Genomic DNA, 22427 nt, shown 5'->3' on the forward strand with positions numbered 1-22427 from the left:
TGATATAGAAATTGAACCTATTGTTGATCTTGATAACCCACAATCAAAGAATCAACGTTATGATAAGAAAGACTTTGTTGCTAGGAAACAAGGAAAAGAAAGAGAACCATGGGTTCAAAAACCCATGCCTTTTCCTCCCAAACCATCCAAGAAAAAGGATGATGAGGATTTTGAGCGCTTTGCTGAAATGATTAGACCTATCTTTTTGCGTATGCAATTAGCTCATATGCTTAAAATGAATCCTTATGGTAAGTATATAAAAGATATTGTTACTAATAAAAGAAAGATACCGGAAGCTAAAATCTCCACCATGCTTGCTAATTATACTTTTGAGGGTGGAATACCAAATAAACTTGGAGATCTAGGAGTACCCACTATACCATGCTCCATTAAAAGAAACTATGTTAAAACTGCTTTATGTGATCTTGGAGCCGGTGTTAGTGTTATGCCTCTCTCTTTATATCGTAGACTTGATTTTAATAAGTTGACACCTACTGAAATATCTTCGCAAATGGCCGCTAAATCAACTGCTATACCTCTCGGTATTTGTGAGGATGTGCCTGTTGTAGTTGCAAACGTTACTATTTTAACAGACTTTGTTATTCTTGATATTCCCGAGGACAATAGTATGTCTATTATTCTTGGAAGACCCTTTTTGAATACTGCAGGGGCTGTTATTGATTGCACTAAAGTCAATGTCACTTTTCATGTTAATGGTAATGAGCATACGGTACACTTTCCGAGGAAACAACCTCAAGTTCATAGTATCAACTCTATTGGAAAAATTCCATCGATTATATTTAGAGGTTTTGAATTTCGTCTTCCTACTGTCAAGAAGAAATATGATATTCTTATTATTGGGGATGTGCATATCCCCGTTGAGGTAACATAGTGTTATTCGAAATTTCTCCGGTTCCATGTTATTCGGAATGAGTTTGTTAACAAGACTGATCAACCTTGTAGTGGATTCCTTTTGTGAGCATAGATGGATGAAACTAGAAGGCACAGCCTTCTGTGCCCACTTTTACTTTCTGTACTATATATTAAATAAAAAAAAAAAATAAGTATTTTTCTGTCTTTATTTGATATTATCCATGCAATATAAAAATACCCCGAAATAAAACTTCTCCAAATGCCCTGAAATTTAAATATGTTTTTTCTAGAATATTTGGCACTGAGAACACAACATGTCAGCATTTCTGGGAACAGGATCCCCAGACTTGCCTGCCTGCGGCCTGCGGCGTGGCGTCAAGAGTGGGGCCAGCGCGGCCCATCTTCACCAGCTCAAGCTCAAGACCCTCGCGAGGCCAAGCCTCCTGATCGCAGGGGGCGGCGACAGGAAGCTTCCTCAGAGGCCAGCTTCAGCAGGGGCTCGCGAGGGCGGAGAGATCAAGGTAGGGGTACCTCGCAAAGAGCCCGTACGAAGCCATGACGGCGAGACCAGGCGGGCGCGCCGCTGCAGTGTCCTCGCTCTTTGGTGCAAAGGGGGCAAGCGCAGGCAAGGCATGGCCAAAGGTTGCCATTCTGGTGCAACGAGACCAAGACCAGCAGAGCGGCAAGACGGAGGTTCACCGTGGAGCCAAGACGGCGTCATCACCAGTGCTTTTTGGCAGCGAAGGCCACCTTTGGTCAGGATAACTTGTACTATATGTTCCGCTTCAAAATGGCCAATTGTTGGCGCCCTTCCCGCTCATTATATGGGGAGAGGCCCAGGGCCTCTATAAATAGAGCTAGCCACCACAGAGTAGAGACATCTAGAAAACACCCAGAGATCTGGTAGAACCCTAGCAGAGAGAGAGAGAGAGGCGACTGAACTCACCCTAGCAGTTCATCGCACCAGCTCAAGAACACCTCTCGCGAGGTTGTTCTTCCTTTGTATTGTTCATCATCAGCCCCCTGAGGCAATCCGCCACACCACACACTAGAGTAGGGTATTACACCACAACGGTGGCCTGAACCAGTATAAACGTCGTGTCCCTTGTGTTGTTCGTTGTTTCCAGCTCAGATCACGCGAGGAGATTGGACGTAGATCGGTAGGGAGAGATCTCCGCGCGCACCCCAGTGTTCGAACCTCAAGGGTCTGCCGGAACCCGAAATCCGACATTTGGCGCGCCATGTAGGGGTGCGCTGGAGTCTTTCTTCCGCTGTTCGCGTGTGATCTTCTATCGTGTCCATGGCTGACGCTCAACGGGCTCGCGCTGAGCGCCGGGCTGCCCTCGCCACCCGCATCGCCTAGACGGCGCCCGTCAGCGGACGTCCTCGTCGTTCCCCGTCGCCTGCCGCCAACGCCGCCACTGGCCCGGTACCGTCGCTGACTCAGCCGCTTCGTCGTCCCACGCCCGTCGCGCCCCCATGGACGCGCACGCAGCGCTGCTCCTGGCAAGAGAACTTTTGCACTACCGCCCCGTCGACGACCTCTACGAAGACTGGCTCGCCCGCATCACCGAGCTCGTCAGCGCCGCAGGGGGCTCCCCCTTGCCGTCCCTCTCGCTGCCTCGCCCTTCATTCCACGCAGGAGGCGAGGATCAGGAGGTGCCCCACCACTCCTCCCCAAGGAGGTGCCCTGGCTCCAAGGCGCGCAGCCCCAGGGCGAGACCCTCTGCGTTCGGTGCCTGCACAGCAAAGAAAGGATCTGCCAAGAGATCCCTCGTCCCCAAGAAGGTGCTCGCGCCCCTCCCAACGCCAGCACGCCAAGATCGCGTCCCTGCACCTCCACGCCAAGGACCCCCGCTTGCTCCAAGCAGCGGCACGCGGTAATCCCCATGAGGCAAGCCCAATACCAGCAAAGGCACCGGGGCCACAGCAGGCTTGGTGCCCCTCACCCTCGAGCTACGCGGCGTCGCATGGCCAGGCAAGTTCCAAGCCTGACCTCCCCCTCGCTACGGAATGGGCACGTCGGACCCTGCCAGAGTTCCTGCAACTCTATGAGCTATGCCAATCGAAGCCGCCAACGGAGACGAAAGGGGTCATGGCGAACTGGGTTTCCCATTGGCGCTCAAGGACGAGGCACGCCACCTGGCTCCTGAACCTGGGCTCCTGCGACAATCTCCTCCTGGGATGAGACGGCACTCTGTCGGTGTACTAGAATAGGGGTACCCTAGTACCCCGAACTTGTGCACGGGCAGTTGCAGCACCCCGCGGCAAGGTTTGCCGGGCAAACGCCAAGACCCTCCAAGGGATCCCTTGGAGCCATCCAAGAGCAAAGTATATAAGTTAAGGAGACAAGACCCCGACAAGAGGAGCTTGCCGGGAAGGCCAACAAAGGCACACCGAGGAACTTGTCGCGACGCGCCACGCGCTCCGGTAAGGCGACAAGGCACCGGCAAGAGGAGCTTGCCGGGAAGAATAACCAAGGTACCTCGAAGCCCGGCGAGCGACAAGCCTCCGGGCCCGACAAGATAACAGCAGCGGCAAGGCGCTTGTCGCGGCAGGCGGCCACTCTGCGCCCACGCTCCAGCACATCAACCAACGTGTCGCTCTGAGGGCCTCTCCGGGCGCGCGTGGAGGGAGGCTGTGCAGCCAGCGGTGCGCAGTGGCATGTGAAGCTGACAAGATCACCATCGTGGCGAACGATGGCGCCCCTAATGGTCCTTTTCTGCACTGTTCGGGCGACTCAGACGGGCATTTAATGCCCTTGTCCCCTGCCATCAGAGTTAGGTAGGGCGCATTGTACAAACAACTGTACCAACTACCTTGCTTTTTACGTTTTTACCCTCCTCCGTGTTGCCACCTGTCGGTGACCCCTTTAGCGTATAAAAGGAGGCCCATGTGCAACGTAGAGGGGGTTCGGCTCAGAGGTTCGAAGCCTCAGGCAGTTTGCTGCGATCCATCCGTAGCCTAGAGAACATCACACTCTCACTTTGGAGAGCAAGAACACCAGATAATACAACCAGACAAGTAGCAGTAGGAGTGTTATCTCTCTGGAGAGCTCCGAAGCTGGGTAAACTGCTCGTGTGCCTCGCCTCGATCTGCTCTTCATGTGACCTCCGCCCCCCACCGAACCGAAAGGGGCCCGGTCCGCCGGCCCCATAGGTGTTCGAGGGTCAGTTTCCCTGACATCTTTGGCGCGCCAGGTAGGGGGCGTCGAGATTGTGTGAACCTGATCCGGTGTTCACACGAGCTAGATCTTCATTCCCTTCATCAACATGCCACCGAAGAAGAAGACTTCGGCAGCAGCCGCTCCGTCCATGTCATTTCCGCCATCATTGGAGCAAACGGGTGGTGGAGTGGACGCCGGCGGAAGAACAGCCGTCGATGAGGGTGCTCACAGTGCTGCCAAGTCCAAGGACAAGGCTGCACAAACCTCGGCGACTGTACATGTCCCGCACCACTCCCAGGAGGCGCAAGATCAACAGCACCATGGCGCTCGCAGCACCATGCGCATGATAGATCAAGGCCAAGCTGGTGGATCTCGGGACGCTCAAGACCAGCATGCACGCCAGCATGCTGGCATGAGCGGGGCACGGTCGCCTGGACGAGATACTGCTCCTTCTAACATAGTTAGAAGTTTGAGCACGTCCCGCTCCTCGCGCCGTCCGCCACTGCCACCCACCACTCCAGCAGAAGCTTTGGCGCGAGCTCAACTTCTCCTAGATTACCCTCCGACGTCGGACAAGATCGACGAATGGAGGGCTACCATCCAGAGTCTCATCGGCTACGCCAACGGCGACACTCCACGGCGGTCGAGCACGTCACCGCCGCGGTAGGGTTGCCGGACGCGACCCGATGGTGACGAAATGGGTGGATGACAACTACCATGCAATCGCCGCCCCGAAGGCCAAGATCGCCGACTCGCCGGATCCACCTCGACAGCGACTCCACTGCATCGTCGGATCCACGAGCTCGTCGTGATCAGCACCAAGTTCTTCACGATCGACAACAAGAAGACGCTCGAACTCGCATTGAGCGCCGAAGAGAAGCGCGACGTCAATCCGACAAGCGCGCTGGGCCCTCTGTTGACATGCATGCGCCAGGGGAACCAGGTGATCTGCCGTACGCGGTAGGTTGCCCTGCGTTCACTCGTGAGCTGCGGCAAGTCCAGTGGCCCAGTACAAAGAACTTCAAGCCAGACGTTCCGGAGAAGTACGACGGCAAGACGCATCCGTCAGAGTTCCTCAGCATCTACACCATTGCGGTGCAAGCTGCCGGGGGACGAGATGACAAAATCCTTGCCAACTACTTCCCTCTGGTGCTGAAGCCCAACGTCAGATCCTGGCTCATGCACTTGCCGAAAAACTCCATATCCTCTTGGGCTGATCTGTGCCATCAGTTTGTCGGCGCCTTCACCGGCGGACACAAGCCTCATGGCCAGGAGAGTGATTTTCATTTGCTCGCCCAGAAGGAAGGAGAGCCCCTGTGCAAGTACATTCAAAGATTCAGCAGTGTGCAGCACAACATCCCAGATGTCCACCCTGCCGCGGTGATCAGCGCGTTCCATCAGAATGTGCGAAACCGCAGGATGCGGGAGGAAATGGCGATGTGCAAGATCAGGGATGTTAGTGAGTTATATGCACTGGACGACAAGTGTGCGCGTGCTGAGGAAGGGAGGAGACTCCCCGGAGAAAATATAGGAGCAGGGGGATCTGACAGTGAAGATGCTGCCCCGGCAAAGAGAAACCGGCGGCGGAACAACAGAAGGAGGAAAGGTAAAGAAATGCTAGTTGTTGAGCAGTCCGGCAACGGTGGCGGCGCCAAGGAAGCCAAAGCTGCCGACTCCGGCAAGGAGGTTGCCGCGGAGGTGGCGGTCGCCGACAAGCAGGATGGCACCAACAAGCAGTATTGCAAGATTCACCGCACCAAGGGCCATGATCTCCAGAACTGCAAGAGGGTCGAACAGCTTGTTGAGCAACAGAAAGCTGAATACGAGTGGCGCGACAAGGAGAAGGCCCAGGAAGGAGCCGGTGGATTCGGCAAGAAACGTCCTGGCCGAGGAGGACGCCGCGGCAAGGCCAAGTAGCAGCAAGGAGACAGACCTCCTCGCGGCCGCGACAAGGATGAAGATGACGGCGACGATGAAGATATGGATGATGAGGACACTGATGAGCAGGAGTTCCAGAAAGCCACAGAGGTCCTGTGCGTTGACGGCGGTGCTTATCTGCATGCCTCGCACCGCCAGCTCAAGCAGTGGATGCGGGAAGTTAATGCAGCAGAACCACCCGTCGAGTCACGCAAGCTTCTGAAATGGTCCAGCACGCCTATCATCTTTGATATTGAGGACCACCCGGATAGCATAACTGCGGTCGGGTGCTTGCCGATGTTGGTTTCACCAACAATCCGCAACCTCAAGGTCACTAAGATGCTAGTTGACGGCGGGGCCGGCTTGAATTTGATCTCCTCCGCGGTGCTCCAGAAACTCCAGATCCCTGACAGCGAGCTCGAAGAGACCGGCACATTTCAAGGAATCAACCCGGGAAGGAGCAAGCCAAAGGGAAAGATCACGTTGCCGGTAACATTTGGCAGTGAGCTGAACTTCAGGACTGAGAGGGTCACGTTTGACGTTGCCAATTTTTCATTACCTTACAATGGAATCCTTGGCCGTCTAGCACTCGCCAAGTTCATGGCAGCCTCTCACTATGCGTACAACGTACTGAAAATGCCAGGCCCAATAAGTGTCATCTCTGTCCCTGGCTACAAGAAGGATGCTCTTATCTGTGCCGACAAGATCTACCGGGAAGCAGCAGCCACAGCAGAACAAAGGACACTTGCCGCTGAAGCTCCCGGGGGGAAGAAGAAGACCAAGTCCGGCAAGAGCTCTGATGCCCACTCCGGCAAGCGCACCTCTTTGGAGTGCTGCGCTACCGTCGAGGACGCACCATCGAGCTCCACCGGTAAGTGCAAGAAGGCGATGGCGGCTCCACCTGCGACTAAGAAAGTGTCCGCCAAGGAGGATGGCGCTGGTGGTACCTTCACCATCAGCGCCACTCTTGACCCCAAATAGGAAAGCGCGCTCGTTGCTTTCCTGCGGGCGAATGTCGACATGTTTGCGTGGCAACCGTCTGATATCCCCGGTGTTCCCAGGAAAGTGATTGAGCACCACCTTGCCGTCGGTCCTCATGTGCGGCCCGTTAAGCAGAGAGTCAGGAAGCAGGCAGTGGAGCGCCAAGAATTCATAGTAGAAGAAATCAAGAAGTTGGAAGCAGCAGGCCTTGTCAGAGGAGTACTCCATCCCACGTGGTTGGCCAATCCTGTTGTTGTGCGCAAGGCTAACGGGAAATGGAGACTTTGTATTGACTTCACTGATGTTAATAAAGCTTGTCCCAAAGACCCATTTCCCTTGCCGCGTATTGACCAGATTGTTGACTCCACAGCCGGATGTGATTTGCTTTCATTTCTTGATGCATACTCAGGATATCATCAGATCTTCATGGCAGAAGAAGATGAAGAGAAAACCACATTTATCACCCCGTGTGGCACGTACTGCTTCGTACGGATGCCTTTCGGTTTGAAGAATGCTGGTTCAACATTCGCAAGGGTAGTCCACCATGCTTTTGAGCCACAAATACACAGAAATGTGGAAGCTTACATGGATGACATAGTGGTCAAGAGCAAGGACAAAGCAAACTTGATTCAAGATTTAGATGAGACATTTGCAAATCTGCGCAAGATCAACCTCAAGCTCAACCCCGAGAAGTGTGTGTTTGGAGTTCCCTCCGGCAAGCTTCTCGGGTTCTTCGTGTCTCAGCGGGGAATTGAAGCCAATCCCAACAAGATCAAAGCCATTGAGCAAACTGAAGCACCGAAGCGCGTCAAGGATGTACGAAGACTTGCCGGTTGCGTGGCTGCTCTCAGTAGGTTTATCTCCAGATCTGCTGAACGCGCCCTGCCATTTTTCAAAATTTTGAAGAAGGCAGGTCCAATGAAATGGACTCCGGAGGCGGAGGCTGCACTGCAGGACTTGAAGAGATACCTATCCTCCACTCCAACACTTGTCGCACCTAAGCCGCAAGAGAAGTTGCTACTGTATATAGCGGCAACCAATCAAGTGGTTAGTGCTGCGTTAGTGGCAGAGAGGGAGGCAGATGATGAGCCGGCAACCATGGCAGATGCATCCAGCGACAAGCAGGGGGCTTCGCCGACAAACTCTGGTCCCGACAAACATGGATCTGCGCAGGAGCATGATAAGATGCCAAGAAGAATGGTGCAGCGCCCAGTTTACTTTGTCAGTTCCCTTCTGCAGGGGGCTAGATCAAGGTACTCTGGTGTGCAGAAGTTGCTTTTCGGCCTCCTTATGGCCTCGAGAAAGCTGTGCCATTACTTCCAAGCACATGAGATCACAGTCGTCACTCGCTTTCCGCTGAAGAGAATACTGCAAAATCCAGAAGCAACAGGCAGGATTGTCGAGTGGGCGCTGGAACTGTCAAGCTTTGGCCTCAAGTTTGAGAGCACCTCAACTATCCAAAGCAGAGCATTGGCAGAGTTCATAGCAGAATGGACGCCAACCCCAGATGAAGAAATTCCAGAGACAAGCATCCCCGTCAAAGAAGCAAGCAAAGAATGGCTGATGTACTTTGATGGTGCCTTCTCGCTGCAAGGCGCCGGCGCAGGCGTGCTGCTTATCGCACCCACTGGAGAGCACCTCAAGTACGTAGTCCAGATGCACTTTCCCAAAGAGCAAGCAACCAACAATACTGCAGAGTATGAAGGATTCCTTGCCGGTCTCAGAATTGCAGTAGACCTTGGGATCAAGAAGCTTATTGTCAGGGGTGACTCACAGCTTGTCGTCCGACAAGTAAACAAGAACTACCAGAGTCCGTTGATGGAAGCGTATGTCGATGAAGTGAGGAAGCTAGAGGAGCACTTTGACGGCCTACAAATGGAACATATTCCAAGAGCTCAGAATGATATTGCTGATGGCCTGTCAAAGTGCGCCGCACTAAAGTTACCTGTGGAACCAGGAATCTTTGTGCTCAAGTTGACTCAACCATCCGTAACACCATCAACTGGACAGAGCAAAAAGAGGAAGTTGGTTTCTGGTGACTACTTTCCGGCAGAGCTCCCCGAAGCCGCCGCCAAGAAAGTCCCCAAGATCAACACCACAGATGCTGAGGGGCAGTTTGCTCCGGCAAACCCTATGGTTTGTTCCATTGAAGCAGACGCTCCCGACAAGTTTTGCTCCGGCAAGCTTGCCGGGGAACACCAAGCTCCGGCAGGGCCGCAAGTCCTTGCCGTAGAAGCAGATGTTCCCGGAGCAGCAGATGTGCCTTTAGTCCTTGTTGTCGAGCCGCAAGCTCCAGCATGGGCACAGCAGATTGTCCGCTTCCTTCAGACAGAGAACTTCCCGAAGAACAAGAAGAAGCAGAAAGAGTAGCCCGGCAGTCAAGTATGTACCAGTTTGTCGATAGCATACTGTACAGAAGAAGACTCAACGGTGTGAAATTGAAGTGTATTCGCCAGGAAGATGGACAAAAGCTATTGGCAGAGATACACGGAGGCATATGTGGCCACCAAATTGGCGAAAGAGCAATTGCCGGCAAAGCTTTCCGGCAAGGTTTCTTTTGGCTGACAGCCCTACAGGATGCAACTGCACAAGTAACCAAGTGTGAAGCGTGCCAGTTCCACTCCAAACAGATACACCAGCCAGCTCAAGCTCTCCAGACGATCCCTTTATCCTGGCCATTTCCAGTCTGGGGGCTTTGAGTACTTATACTTCGCAATCGACAAGTTCACAAAGTGGCCGGAAGTGCAGCCAGTGAGGAAGGTGACAGCACAGTCAGCAGTCAAGTTCTTCAGGTCGATTGTTTGCCGTTTTGGGATCCCTAACAAGATCATCACCGACAACGGCACACAATTTACGAGCCGCACCTTCATGCAGTATGTCCAAGACCTTGGCGCCAAGGTCTGCTTCGCTTCTGTTGCTCATCCGAGAATCAATGGTCAAGCAGAGAGGGCAAATGCAGAAGTGCTGCGCGGGCTCAAGACCAGAACTTTCGACAGGCTGCGCAAGTGCGGAAGAAACTGGATCGAGGAGCTGCCGGTGGTTCTTTGGTCGATCAGAACGACGCCAAATCGAGCCACTGGCCAGACACCTTTCGCTCTAGTCTATGGAGCAGAGGTAGTTCTCCCCACGGAACTCGTATACGGGTCACCTCGAGTGCTCGCTTATGATGAGCTTGAGCAAGAACAACTGCGACAAGACGACGCGCTGCTCCTTGAGGAAGATCGTCTTCAGGCTGCTGTACGAGCTGCTCGATACCAGCAAGCTTTGCGCCGCTATCATAGCCGCAAAGTTAAAGCCAGAAGCTTCGAGGAAGGCGACCTTGTTCTTCGGCGCGTTCAATCCGCCAAGAATTCCAACAAGTTGACGCCAAAGTGGGAAGGCCCTTATCGGGTGAGACAAGTCACAAGGCCTGGCGCTGTCCGCCTTGAGACCGAAGATGGCATTCCAGTGAGCAACTCCTGGAACATAGAACATCTTCGTAAGTTTTTCCCATAAGGCGCGGTTGCCGGAACCCATTCCGGTAACCACCTTTTGTACAAGTCTTGCCGCCGTTGCATGTAATCCTTTGTACAAAGCCGGGCGCAGATCCCGTGCATAAGTAAAACCCTATGTGCTCTACATAGCTTGTCCATTTCATGCATTAGTTCCTTTCTTGCATGCGATTATCTGACACTTTGTGCAGCACCTACATCCGGTAAGCAGTAACGAGACGAAGAGCTCCATATTATTTTTTTTCTCTTCTTTCTTTTTCTTTTAAAGGAAAAGAAGGTTCCCTCGCACACAAGTTTGCCAGGGGGAAGGAGAAGATTGTGGTGTGGACCAGGCGTCGTTCAAGCAAAGTTTTGCCTTGCCGGGAAGCAAACAACAGAAAAGCTAAGTTGCCAAAGTTTGAGCAATCAGTTTTTAAATTTTTTAGAGTTATCTTGAACGACCCTGCTTTGTATGGAAAACCTATGCGCGGAGGAACCAACTCGTAGCTAGTTGCGCCCTCACTTTTTTTCGAGTCCGCTCAACAGCTTGAGTGTGCTGCATCTAGTCGCGACAAGGTTTCTTGTCGGAAGCTGCGCCGCCAGCAGGCTGCTGAAGTTCCGCACTCAGCGCTCGCGGCTCGGGCGCTTGCGCCGACAAGTTCCCTAAAAGCATAGGGTAAAAGCATACAAAGGAAGGAATCTAGTAGAGGAAATAACATTGCAATTGATAACAGAAACAAAGTTATATTACAAGATAACTTGTCGCAGCTCTAATAGACTATTTTCGTGACATGACTAGCGGCGACAAGGGAAAAGAAGAAATGGGCGGCCTAAGCTACGCGCCCGCCCTCGACTCGCTTGATCTCGCTCACCTTGTCCACAATGGGTGTGACAAGGGCCTTGAGTGCATCCAGATCGGCGTCAGGCGGCAAGGATCGGAGGACGTTGGTGAAGTTGAGGCCTGGGTTGCGGAAGGCCACCTTCATCAGCACCTTCTGAAGAACCCCGGCGCAGATTTTGCGCGACTCGTCGGCCAGCTGCTTCGGGATCCTTTCCCGAAGCCGCTGGAGCGCCGTTGCCACGCCCTTGAAGAATAGGCTGAGTTTGGCGCTGGGTTGAAGGCTCTCGTCGGAAGGATATCCAAAGTCCTCCATCCCCAGCTGCGCCAGTTCCTCGTTGATGACGGCGGCCGTGTTCACCAGACCCTCGGTCCAGTGCTCCACTGTGTCCCTGAATGAGTTCTGGGTAACGGCAATGCTCTCCAGCAGCGCCGCGTCAGCCTTGACCTTCTCCGCCAAGGTCTTCTCCCGCTCCTTGGCGGCCTCCAGTGTCTGCGTCAGTGTGGCCAGCTTCAGCTCTAGGTCTGCCTTGGAATCCTTGGTGGCTCTGAGTTCCTTGCCCCTCTCAGCGAGAAGGCCTTGCAGCTCACCATGTGCGGCAGCATCCTTCTCGCGCTCACGCTTGAGCGCGGCAAGCTCCTCGCCGCTCTTCCCAATATCAGCCTCCAGCCGTGCCACCTTCTCCTCTAGCTCTTTCTTGGCGGCCTCTGCAGTTGCCGCGGCATCCCTTGCCTCCTTGAGCGCTCCGCCAAGTGCCCGCTCGCGCTCGGCGAGCTCTTCCTCGTAGCTGTCGAGGTGGGCCTTCCGCTGCACTAGCTCACCTTCCCGCGCGGACTGCTTCTCGGCAGCAAGTCTTTGCTCCTCCTCAGCCTCGGCCTTCTCGAGAAGAAAGGCCGTGCGCTCCTCGTCGACTCGCTCCCCCTCCTGCGCCAGGGACCGGAGAGCTTCTTGATTTTGGCCCCGGAGCTCCTCCGCGCGCTTCTCCATGTCCACTCCCGCCTTCGCGACAAGCGCTTCCCGGGAAGCCAGCTTGGCTTGCCGGGTGCGGTAGAGTGACAGCAGCTTCCGCAGCAGCTGCTCCTCCTCGGGCTCACCACTGCTGTTGCCGGGCACGTCAACCAAGGACAGTCCAGCAGAGGCGAGCACCTCCCCGTCAAAAGTCTCCCCCTCGACCGGCGCCCTGGAGCTCGACGCCCATGGTAGCTTGATGAAGATGTCGTCGCCGGCTTTCAAATAGGCGCCGGACTGGGGCTCCTCGGAGCCCGGCTCCACAGAAGTGGCAGAGGGTTCGGCGGTCGGTGCAGCGCCCGGCGCTCCTGCGGCCTCAGGGTCATCAGTGCGATCGCCTGACCCCTCGCCGGCTTCCGCAGCAGCACCCCCGGCGGCCTCCTCGCCGGCACCGGCACTTTCCTCGCCGGGGCCCTCAGTCTCCATTGGCTCAGCCGAAGATAGGTCTGAAGGACGAAGAAGGGAGGAAAATCAATCAGAAATTCAAGGAAAGAAAAACAGAAGAAGCAGAACCCAAGGGAAAGTTTCTGGGCAAGTGGATTACCTACGCCAAGATCTTCAGTTGCGGCCTGGGTCACCGCAGGATCAGCAGTGCCGTCCCTTGTCGGGGAGTCCCCCCTTGCCGGAGAGTGCTCCCTTGCCGGGGACTCCTCCCTTGGCGGCGCAGTTGTAGCAGGTGGCACTTCGGGACCGGCCTCCGGGCACTCCTGATGAGGCTGCTCTGCTCCTGCACAAGTCAACAAGCAAGATATCAACAAAGGAAAAAGCACTCAAGCGCACCCGACAGCAGAAGGCTAAGCTATGAACGTACGCTGGGGGCTACGCTGGGGGCTGCTTTGTGGAGTGATTGCCGGGTCCGTCAAGGTGATCTCGGACCCACCCCCTATCGACAAGGTGGGATCATCTTCGATGACGATCACCGCGGCCTTGGCCCTCTTCGCCGCTCTCTGGGCCAGTGTTCTGAAAAGAAAGAAGCCCAGATTAGAGCAAGTCAAATACAAGATATAAACAGCAAGATTGAAGGATTACAAGAGCACCAAAGAGACTTACTCTTCTTCCTCCTCGTCGGAGCTGAGCGCGGAAAGATCGAAGTCCGGCCCTCCTCCCGTGCGGCGAGGTGGAGGAGTAGGATCCCTTGCCCGCTTGGCGGGGGCAGTGGCAGTGGCCCGGGAAGGTCCCGCTCCAGTTGCCGCTGCTGCGTGAGGCGCTCCCGCGGCAACATTGCTTGCTGCGGTAGAGCGTGTCGCGCGACTCGGCAGCTGTGGAACCGGCTGCCGCCCTGCTGCGTCCCCGGCCCTGCGAAGGCGCCTCCTTGGCGGGGCCGGGGGCTCCGCCTGCGGCAAGCTCTCTGAAGGCTCAGCCTCCTCCTCGCCGGCCTCGCTCGACTCGGCTTCAGAACCGGCAAGCTCCTCCTCGCCCATGAACTCCGCACGTTCAGCAAGGTTTGCCGCCTCTGCAGCCTCCGCCTCCTCCACAGTGAACCCAAATACACCCGCAGCAGCTGCGGCCGCAGCCTCTTCCGCCCTGGTAGCGATAAGCTGCAGCTCCTCGTCGGTGGTGTCACGAGTGAGGCTCTTCTGCTCATCAGCGCGGACCGACAACTCCTCCAAGGTGTCGAAGAACGCTCGCACAACGTCGTCCGCAGGCTCTTGCCAAGTGGGGACGATGCCGTGTGAGTCGCACAACGGCATCATGGCACGGATTCGATCAAGCGAAGAGTTGTTGCACAAAGGAACTACGCCCCTCGGCAGTGTGAATGGGTGCTGAGGGTCGCGTTTGAATAACTCCAAGAGCATTGCATCCAACTCCAAGACAGTGAAGTTGTAGTTGAGGCCCGGCCGCAGCCTCATAATGTCCGCCAAATTCTTGAATTCCCAGGCGGGCCTCCTCCTCTCCTGCAGGGGGGCAATGCGGCGGCAGAGGAAATCTGCCCCGACAGCACCTACGGTCAGCCCGGCAAGCCTGAGGCAAAGAATCCTAGTGATGGCGATCTTCAGCCTCTCGTCTTTCGGGGTCATGTTGCTCCAGTCATTGCCGCGCACTATTGGAGTTTGGCGCACGGCGGTGAAGGGCTGCGGATCCTCCTCGACGATCCAACACCACTCCGCTCTCCACTCCTCCCACTTGCTGCGGAGCTCACCATCCAAGTACGCCTCCTTCTTGCCGACTCTCGAGACCCAGGCAATCCCTCCGGCAAGCGGCTCTCCTCTCTCTACCCGAGGAATGAAGTAGTGGCGGAAAAGGGCTACACTAGGGTGGACTCCAACAAAGTTTTTGCACAAGTGTGCGAAAACCGCCATGGTCAAGACAGCATTGGGGGTGAAGTCAAGGAGGCGGAAGCCATACGTGTTCATAATGTCAAAAAAGAATTCCGAGAAGAGCGGGCAGAGCCTGCAGTAGAAGAATAGCGGGAAGAACGGGTACCCATTTGGAGCCGACCTCGAAGCGGTAGCCGGGAGTACCCTCGTGCGCGGATGCGCACGCGTCTCCGTCGCCCAAAAAAGGTAGAAGTACTCCCTCAGCTCCTGCACTCCGAGCTGGGGGGTGAAGATCGCCCGCTCCTTCCGCAGCACCGCGAGCCGCTGTGCCTCGGCCGACTTCACGCCCTTTCCCTTGTCGCCTTTCGGGGCCATGGCGGAGGTGGTGGAGGAGGTCGACGGCGTGGTGATGCTGGTGGCAATGGGGGGGGGGGGGGGGGGTGGAGCGCTGCTCTCTCGGCTTCGAGAAGAAGAGGGGAGCGCCGGAGTTTGTGAAGAAGGAGTAGCAGCAAGCAGCGAGGGGGAACGAACTGCCCCTGCTTCCTCTGCTTATAAAGAGGGACGGGGCGGACGTTTCGGCCTTCCACTTAAACAACCACCCACGATCTCTCCCACGATGCAGCAATCAACGCGTGCCGTTATGGGAGAGTGCGGTGGATACGGAGCGAGATTTGGTGTAGCCCAGCCCGCGTGTGCCCGTGCCCTGTCTTGGGCCTGGCCCAACAGCGCTCGGCACCGTGTCTGGCCCAGGCCCGGGGGCTCCTGTCGGTGTACTAGAATAGGGGTACCCTAGTACCCCGAACTTGTGCATGGGCAGTTGCAGCACCCCGCAGCAAGGTTTGTCGGGCGAACGCCAAGACCCTCCAAGAGCAAAGTATATAAGTTAAGGAGACAAGACCCCGGCAAGAGGAGCTTGCCGGGAAGGCCAACCAAGGCACACCGAGGAACTTGTCGCGACGCGCCACGTGCTCCGGCAAGGCGACAAGGCCCCGGCAAGAGGAGCTTGCCGGGAAGAATAACCAAGGTACCTCGAAGCCCGGCGAGCGACAAGCCTCTGGGCCCGACAAGATAACAGCAGCGGCAAGGCGCTTGCCGCTGCAGGCGGCCACTCTGTGCCCACGCTCCAGCACATCCACCAACGTGTCGCTCTGAGGGCCTCTCCGGGCGCGCGTGGAGGGAGGCTGTGCAGCCAGCGGTGCGCAGTGGCATGCGAAGCTGACAAGATCACCATCGTGGCGAACGATGGCGCCCCTAACGGTCCTTTTCTGCACTGTTCGGGTGACTCAGACGGGCATTTAATGCCCTTGTCCCCTGCCGTCAGAGTTAGGTAGGGCGCACTGTACAAACAACTGTACCAACTACCTTGCTTTTTATGTTTTTACCCTCCTCCGCGTTGCCACCTGTCGGTGACCCCTTTAGCGTATAAAAGGAGGCCCATGTGCAACGTAGAGGGGGTTCGGCTCAGAGGTTCGAAGCCTCAGGCAGTTTGCTGCGATCCATCCGTAGCCTAGAGAACATCACACTCTCACTTTGGAGAGCAAGAACACCAGATAATACAACCAGACAAGCAGCAGTAGGAGTGTTATCTCTCTGGAGAGCTCCGAAGCTGGGTAAATTGCTCGTGTGCCTCGCCTCGATCTGCTCTTCGTGCGACCTCCACCCCCCACCGAACCGAAAGGGGCCCGGTCCGCCGGCCCCATAGGTGTTCGAGGGTCAGTTTCCCCGACACACTCGCTTCATCGCTAACTTCTAAGGCACTTGCGACCGGCCCCCGGCCGTGAGCGATCTGCACCGCATCAAGCAGCAGCAAGGGGAAACCCTGCAGAAATACATCCAGCCCTTCAACAACGCTCGGCTCAAGATCCCCAAGGTGACTGAAGAAGCCATCATCTCGGCCTTCTCCGATGGCGTACGCGACGTCAAGATGAAGAAGGAGCTAGCAATCCATGAAGACCTGTGCACATCCCTGGAGCTGTTCAACTTGGCGACCAAGTGCGCCGGGGCTGAGGAAGGGCGCCTTTCACTCCTCGAACTCCTGGCTACCGACCCAAAAGAGAAGAGGCCCAAGGCCAAGGACGTGAAGCGCAAGGGGGCTGCCGTGCTTGCAGCGGAGCCAAACACCAAGCGAGGCAGGGATCAGCCCGAGTCATCCAAGGGCAGCTGGTACTGCGTGTACCACGACCTCCACACCCACAACACCAACGAATGTCAGGAGCTCAGGGCCGTGAGAGATGGACGTGTCGGCCGACGCTCCGAGCGCAACGACAGGAGCTATGGCTGAGGAGGAGGAAGAGGTGGCGGACAATGGGAAGACTGTGGCCCTCGCCAAGGGTGGCGTGACCGACCTTGCGAGGATCACTGGCAGGACCAGCCTCGCGAGGGAGGCTAGAGAGATCAGCCTCGTGAGGATCGCCCGCGCGGCAACGCGGGCCTTCCTCCTCTGCCGCCACCGCCAAGAAGGAACGAAGACCAACATCAGGACGAGGGGGTTGGGGGCTTCCAGGAGCCGTGCGCAATCGCTTGCATCTTGGGTGGCGCGCAGGCCCCATCCTCACAGCGTATCTTCAAGCAGTTTGCTCGCGAGGTGAATGTAGTCCTCCCCAAGCTTGAGGCCACGCGCCCTCTCAGGTGGTCCGCATGTGCTATCATGTTCAGCTCAGCGGATCAGCTCAAGTGCGCGGCAACGGCCGAAGTCCCCCGATGCTTTGCTCCCCAGTCATCAGCAACGTGCAGGTCACTAGGACCCTCATTGACGGCGGAGCAGGACTCAACGTCCTGTCCGTCGAGACGTTCGACAATCTCCAAGTGCCGTATGATCAGCTTCAGCCAACCAAGCCCTTCTCAGGAGTCACTGATGGTTCCACTATTCCGATAGGGCAGGTTCGCCTTCCGGTCACCTTCGGGCAGCGCAACAACTACCGCATCGAGCTCATCGACTTCGACGTCGCCCACATCCGTCTGCCATACAACACCATCCTCGGGTACCCGGCCCTAGCCAAGTTCATGGTAGTGACTCACCATGGATACAATGTCCTCAAGATGCCAGGAAGCGGTTGAGTCATCACCGTACCCTGTGAAGAAAGGGACGCAGTGTGTTCACTCAAGCGCGCGTTCCAAGCTGCAGCAATCGAAGACCCAGACCGCGAAAATGGAAGACTTCCCGAGGCGACCCCCAAGAAGAAGAAGGCTTCGCCTAGCCCAAGCCATCAGGAGGCAGGCGCCTTTGGAGGTGTTGGGTTAGGATCTGTGCCCAATCAGGGAGCGCCACCCTCTCTCGCATAGGAAGGCGCGCCCGGCGCCCTCCTCAGGCAGGGCTCGGGGGCTCTTTCTTGGAGAGCCACCGACCTTGCCAAGGTCGCGAGGGAGGCGCTCGGGCACCATTTGGAGGGGTGCTTCCAGGAACGTTTCCCTCAGGAAGGTACAAGGCAAGGAAGACCAAACCCTCAGGAGTTCATCGCAAGCAACACTCAGGAGCTACATGAGTCGAGGGCCATGCGCGGCAGCCGCCGCTTGCCCGCCATGACCCCACATCCAGGCGAGGATGGTGGGCTGCGCGTCTGCATCGACGTACCGGGGCTCAATCGAGCCGCGTCTCAGGAGCGTCTCTGGCCTTCACGCGCGGGGCATTGCGAGGGTCCGCCTCACAGCTACGTTCGCATGCCTTTTGGCCTGCCGAACACGGTCGCCGCTCATCGGCGCCTGCTGAGAAGCATTCTGGAGGCTCAGGAGGTCAGGCATGGTATGGCCCTGGCGGAGATGGAGATGGCTCTCCGAGACCCACCTGTGCCCCCGGAGCCTCCCGAGGCTCCTGGGCCTGGGGGCTCATGAGGGTCGACGTCTTCATTGCGCATCGCCCGCTTCTTCAGCATCACTTCATCTTCAATGGCACCAGGTGACATCTTTCCAAGTTCCATTTTTAGCTGGGAGCGCCCACGGGGCTGCGTCATTCCCAGGCCGCGTGGGTCCGTCCCTGCGGCATGTATCCGTTTTGCTTATGTTCTTTACTTACCTTGTCGGGGGCGCCCCTCGGGCTACATCATCCCCGAGCTGCTCGGGCCTGGCCAAGCGGCATTTGCTTTTCCTGCGTCTACTTAAAATGAATTTCCTCCTACGTGCTTAACATACCCAACCTAATCGCCTGCTCGATTGACGCCTACCTATGGAGCCGCTTGCTCTGGCACGACATCTGCGCATGGGTCCGTCCCTGCAACACCGAAAAATCTGAGTGGTCGAGCTCTGGCCATGGCATCCCCGCAAGGTGCCACCTCACCAGGCCCTCAGTGACCCAATCACTCCCCCGGAGCGACCAAAGGTTGGCTGGCAACCGTAACAACAGGTCTTATTTCTCTTTATGACTGGTATGCAGGATCTACTCTAGGAGCAACGCTAGGGACATCGCGAGCTGTCTCTCCCTCTCTCCGGCACAGACCGCTTGCACGTTTAAAGGGGGGCACCTGAGCATCGCGACTCATGGACTCCTACTGGCTCTCCAGCCCTCACCCCCTAGCCTTGACCCACGACATCGCGACCTGTCATACCAGCGGCGGCTGAGCTTGCTCAAGGGCCGGGACCTGAGGATGTAGAGCATTAAGGAAAGTGCGGGGGAGTGGGAAGAAGCTCGCGAGGACCTAACCCAGCAGTGCCTCAGCTGCCACCGCTCACGCCAGGCGGTTCATCGAGGAACTACACCTAACTCAAGAGATAAGTCACGCCCTTGCGAGAATTGGACCAATGCAGCGCAAAACCATCGCCCAGTGCGGCTCTGTCACGGATACGTTACCTTCCTTTCTCGCCCCGCGAGGGCTGCTTGAGCACTAAAGGGGACCTCCCGAGCATCACGACTCGGGGGCTCTTACCAGACCTCGTGCGGCATCGCGACCTGGCATACCAGCGACGGCTGAAGCCTGCCTGGGACTGGGACCTGTCAGCGTAGAGCGCCAAGTCCTCGCGAGGATAGAAAGGGGGAGCCGAGCTGAGACAGGACAAGCACCTCGCCTTGATTCATATTAAGGATATTGTAGGATCAAAAGTATGTCTAGAGGGGGGGATTAGACTACTTGACCAAATAAAACTTAACCTTTTCCCAATTTTAGTTCTTGGCAGATTTTAGCTATTGTAGGACAAGTCAAGCAATCATCACACAATTCAAGCAAGCATGCAAAGACTATTGGCAGCGGAAAGTAAAGCATGCAACGTGCAAGAATGTAAATGGTAGGGTTTGGAGAATTCAAACACAATTGGAGACACGGATGTTTTTCCCGTGGTTTGGATAGGTGGTGCTATCCTACATCCACGTTGATGGAGACTTCAACCCACAAAGGGTAACAGTTGCGCGAGTCCACGAAGGGCTCCACCCACAAAGGGTAACGGTTGCGTGAGTCCACGGAGGGCTCCACCCACGAAGGGTCCACGAAGAAGCAACCACCCACAAAGGGTCCACGAAGAAGCAACCTTGTCTATCCCACCATGGCCATCGCCCACGAAGGACTTGCCTCACTAGCGGTAGATCTTCACCAAGTAGGCGATCTCCTTGCCCTTACAAACTCCTTGGTTCAACTCCACAATCTTGTCGGAGGCTCCCAAGTGACACCTAGCCAATCTAGGAGACACCACTCTCCAAGAACAAATGGTGTGTAGGTAATGAACTCCTTGCTCTTGTTCTTCAAATGATAGTCTCCCCAACACTCAACTCTCTCTCATAGGATTTGGATCTGGTGGAAAGAAGATTTGAGTGGAAAGCAACTTGGGGAAGGCTAGAGATCAAGATTCATATGGTAGGAATGGAATATCTTGGTCTTAACACATGAGTAGGTGGTTCTCTCTCAGAACATATGAGTTGGAATTGTGTATGTGTTCTGATCGCTCTCTCCATGAATGAAGAGGAGGTGGAGGGGTATATATAGCCTCCACACAAAATCCAACCGTTACACACAGTTTTCCAATCTCGGTGGGACCGAATCAACAAACTCGGTCGGACCGAAAAGGTAAACCTAGTGACCGTTAGAGATTTTCGGTGGGACTGACATGCAACTCGGTAGGACCGATATGGTTAGGGTTTGGGCATAATGTAATCTCGGTGAGACCGATTACACAAACTCGGTGAGACCGATTTTGGTAATTGGCTAACCAGAGAGTTGGTCAGGCAAAGTCGGTGGGACCGATTTGCTCTTTCGGTGAGACCGAAAAGTTACAAAAAGGAAACACTGAATTTTCATTGCAATCTCGGTGGGACCGATCCGCTCTTTCGGTGAGACCGAAAAGTTATGAAAAGGAAACAGAGAGTTTGCAATCCCATCTCGGTGAGACCGAGATCCCTATCGGTAGAACCGAATTGCTAGGGTTTGGCAGTGGCTTATGACAAGTGAAACTCGGTGGCGCCGGATAGAAAGAATCGGTAGGACCGAGTTTGGCTTAGGGTTTAGGTCATATTTGGTTATGGGAAAGTAGTTGAGGGTTTTGGAGCATATCACTAAGCACATGAAGCAAGAGGCTCATTAAGCAACACCTCATCCCTCCTTGATAGTATTGGCTTTTCCTAAAGACTCAATGTGATCTTGGATCACTAAAATATAAAATGAAGAGTCTTGAGCTTTTGAGCTTGAGCCAATCCTTTGTCCTTAGCATTTTGAGGGTTCCACTTTCACATCCATGTCATGCCAATCATTGAGCTTTCCTGAAATAGTCATCTTGGAATAGCATTAGCTCAATGAGCTATATGTTGTTATGAATTACCAAAACCACCTAGGGATAGTTGCACTTTCAATCTCCCCCTTTTTGGTAATTGATGACAACATATAGATCAAAGCTTCGACAAATGATAATAAGCATGAAATATATCGTCGCTTTGAGAAGTATGTGACAAGTAAGAGCTCCCCCTAAATTTGTGCATATTTAAAATTTGCTTTGGACTGCAAATGCATAAGGAGTTAGAGTCATGGGTTACTCTTCCATGTCACATATATCTTGGTGGAGCGCTTAAAATGATAAGAATGAAATACATGCACTCATCACCAAGAATAGTGAATGATCACATAAGATAGATAAGATAATAGCATAAAGCAAGCATTAAGTGTAGCTTATGATCAAACACATGATCATCAATGTCTCACGAGCAATGACATAGTATCTCAAGCACTCAAAAGCAAACAAAGTTCAAAAAACCACCAAATAAAGCAAGAGAGAAAGAAAGCAACACTCTCTCTCTCTCGAAGCCTATGATCTATACATTTTTCTCCCCCTTTGGCAACAACTTACCAAAAAGGTCCTAGAAAATGCATAGTGCTAGATCGACGCTTAGGCTTGATCTTCTGGTGGTGGTGGAGTCCGGATCACTCCAAGGACGAAGGCTTCCGTAGACGCTGAAGTAGACGCTGGAGTTGGAGCTGAAGTAGATGCTGGAGCTGGTGGAATTGAGGCTGTAGCTGGTGCAGACGTGGTGGCTCTGGGGTCAGTAACTGGCACTGCAGACGGCCTCGGACCTCGTGGCACTCTGGCAAAGGCATCAGTTGTAGTCTTGCCTCTCCTCTCTTGCATGTCATCCTGGAGCTGCTCCACTGCAGTCTGAATCTCTGTCACCTTGACATCCAAGTCATAGAACTTTTGTTCCATGATTCTCTCTAGGCTTGCCTGGTTCTGAGTTAGGGTGGCTAGTCCTTTCTCAATCCACAGGGTGGATGCAATTAGGTAACCAAGCTACTCTTGTTTAGTTTTCAAGAAATACTCAGATGCCTTCTCTTGAGTTGGCATCTTGGCAGCTTTCTCCTTCCTTGCCTTCTCCTTCTTTGCTTGTGCTTGGGCAGACGATGGCTCATTCTCAGTCATAACAACTTGATTATCTTCAAAATCTGGACGGATGGGAAGGTGTTCCTTGTCCAATAAGTATATGCACGTGCCCACCTTGGAGTTAATGAGCTCC

This window comes from Triticum aestivum, chromosome 2A, assembly GCF_018294505.1.
Source record: "Triticum aestivum cultivar Chinese Spring chromosome 2A, IWGSC CS RefSeq v2.1, whole genome shotgun sequence".
In the NCBI taxonomy this organism is placed as follows: Eukaryota; Viridiplantae; Streptophyta; class Magnoliopsida; order Poales; family Poaceae; genus Triticum; species Triticum aestivum.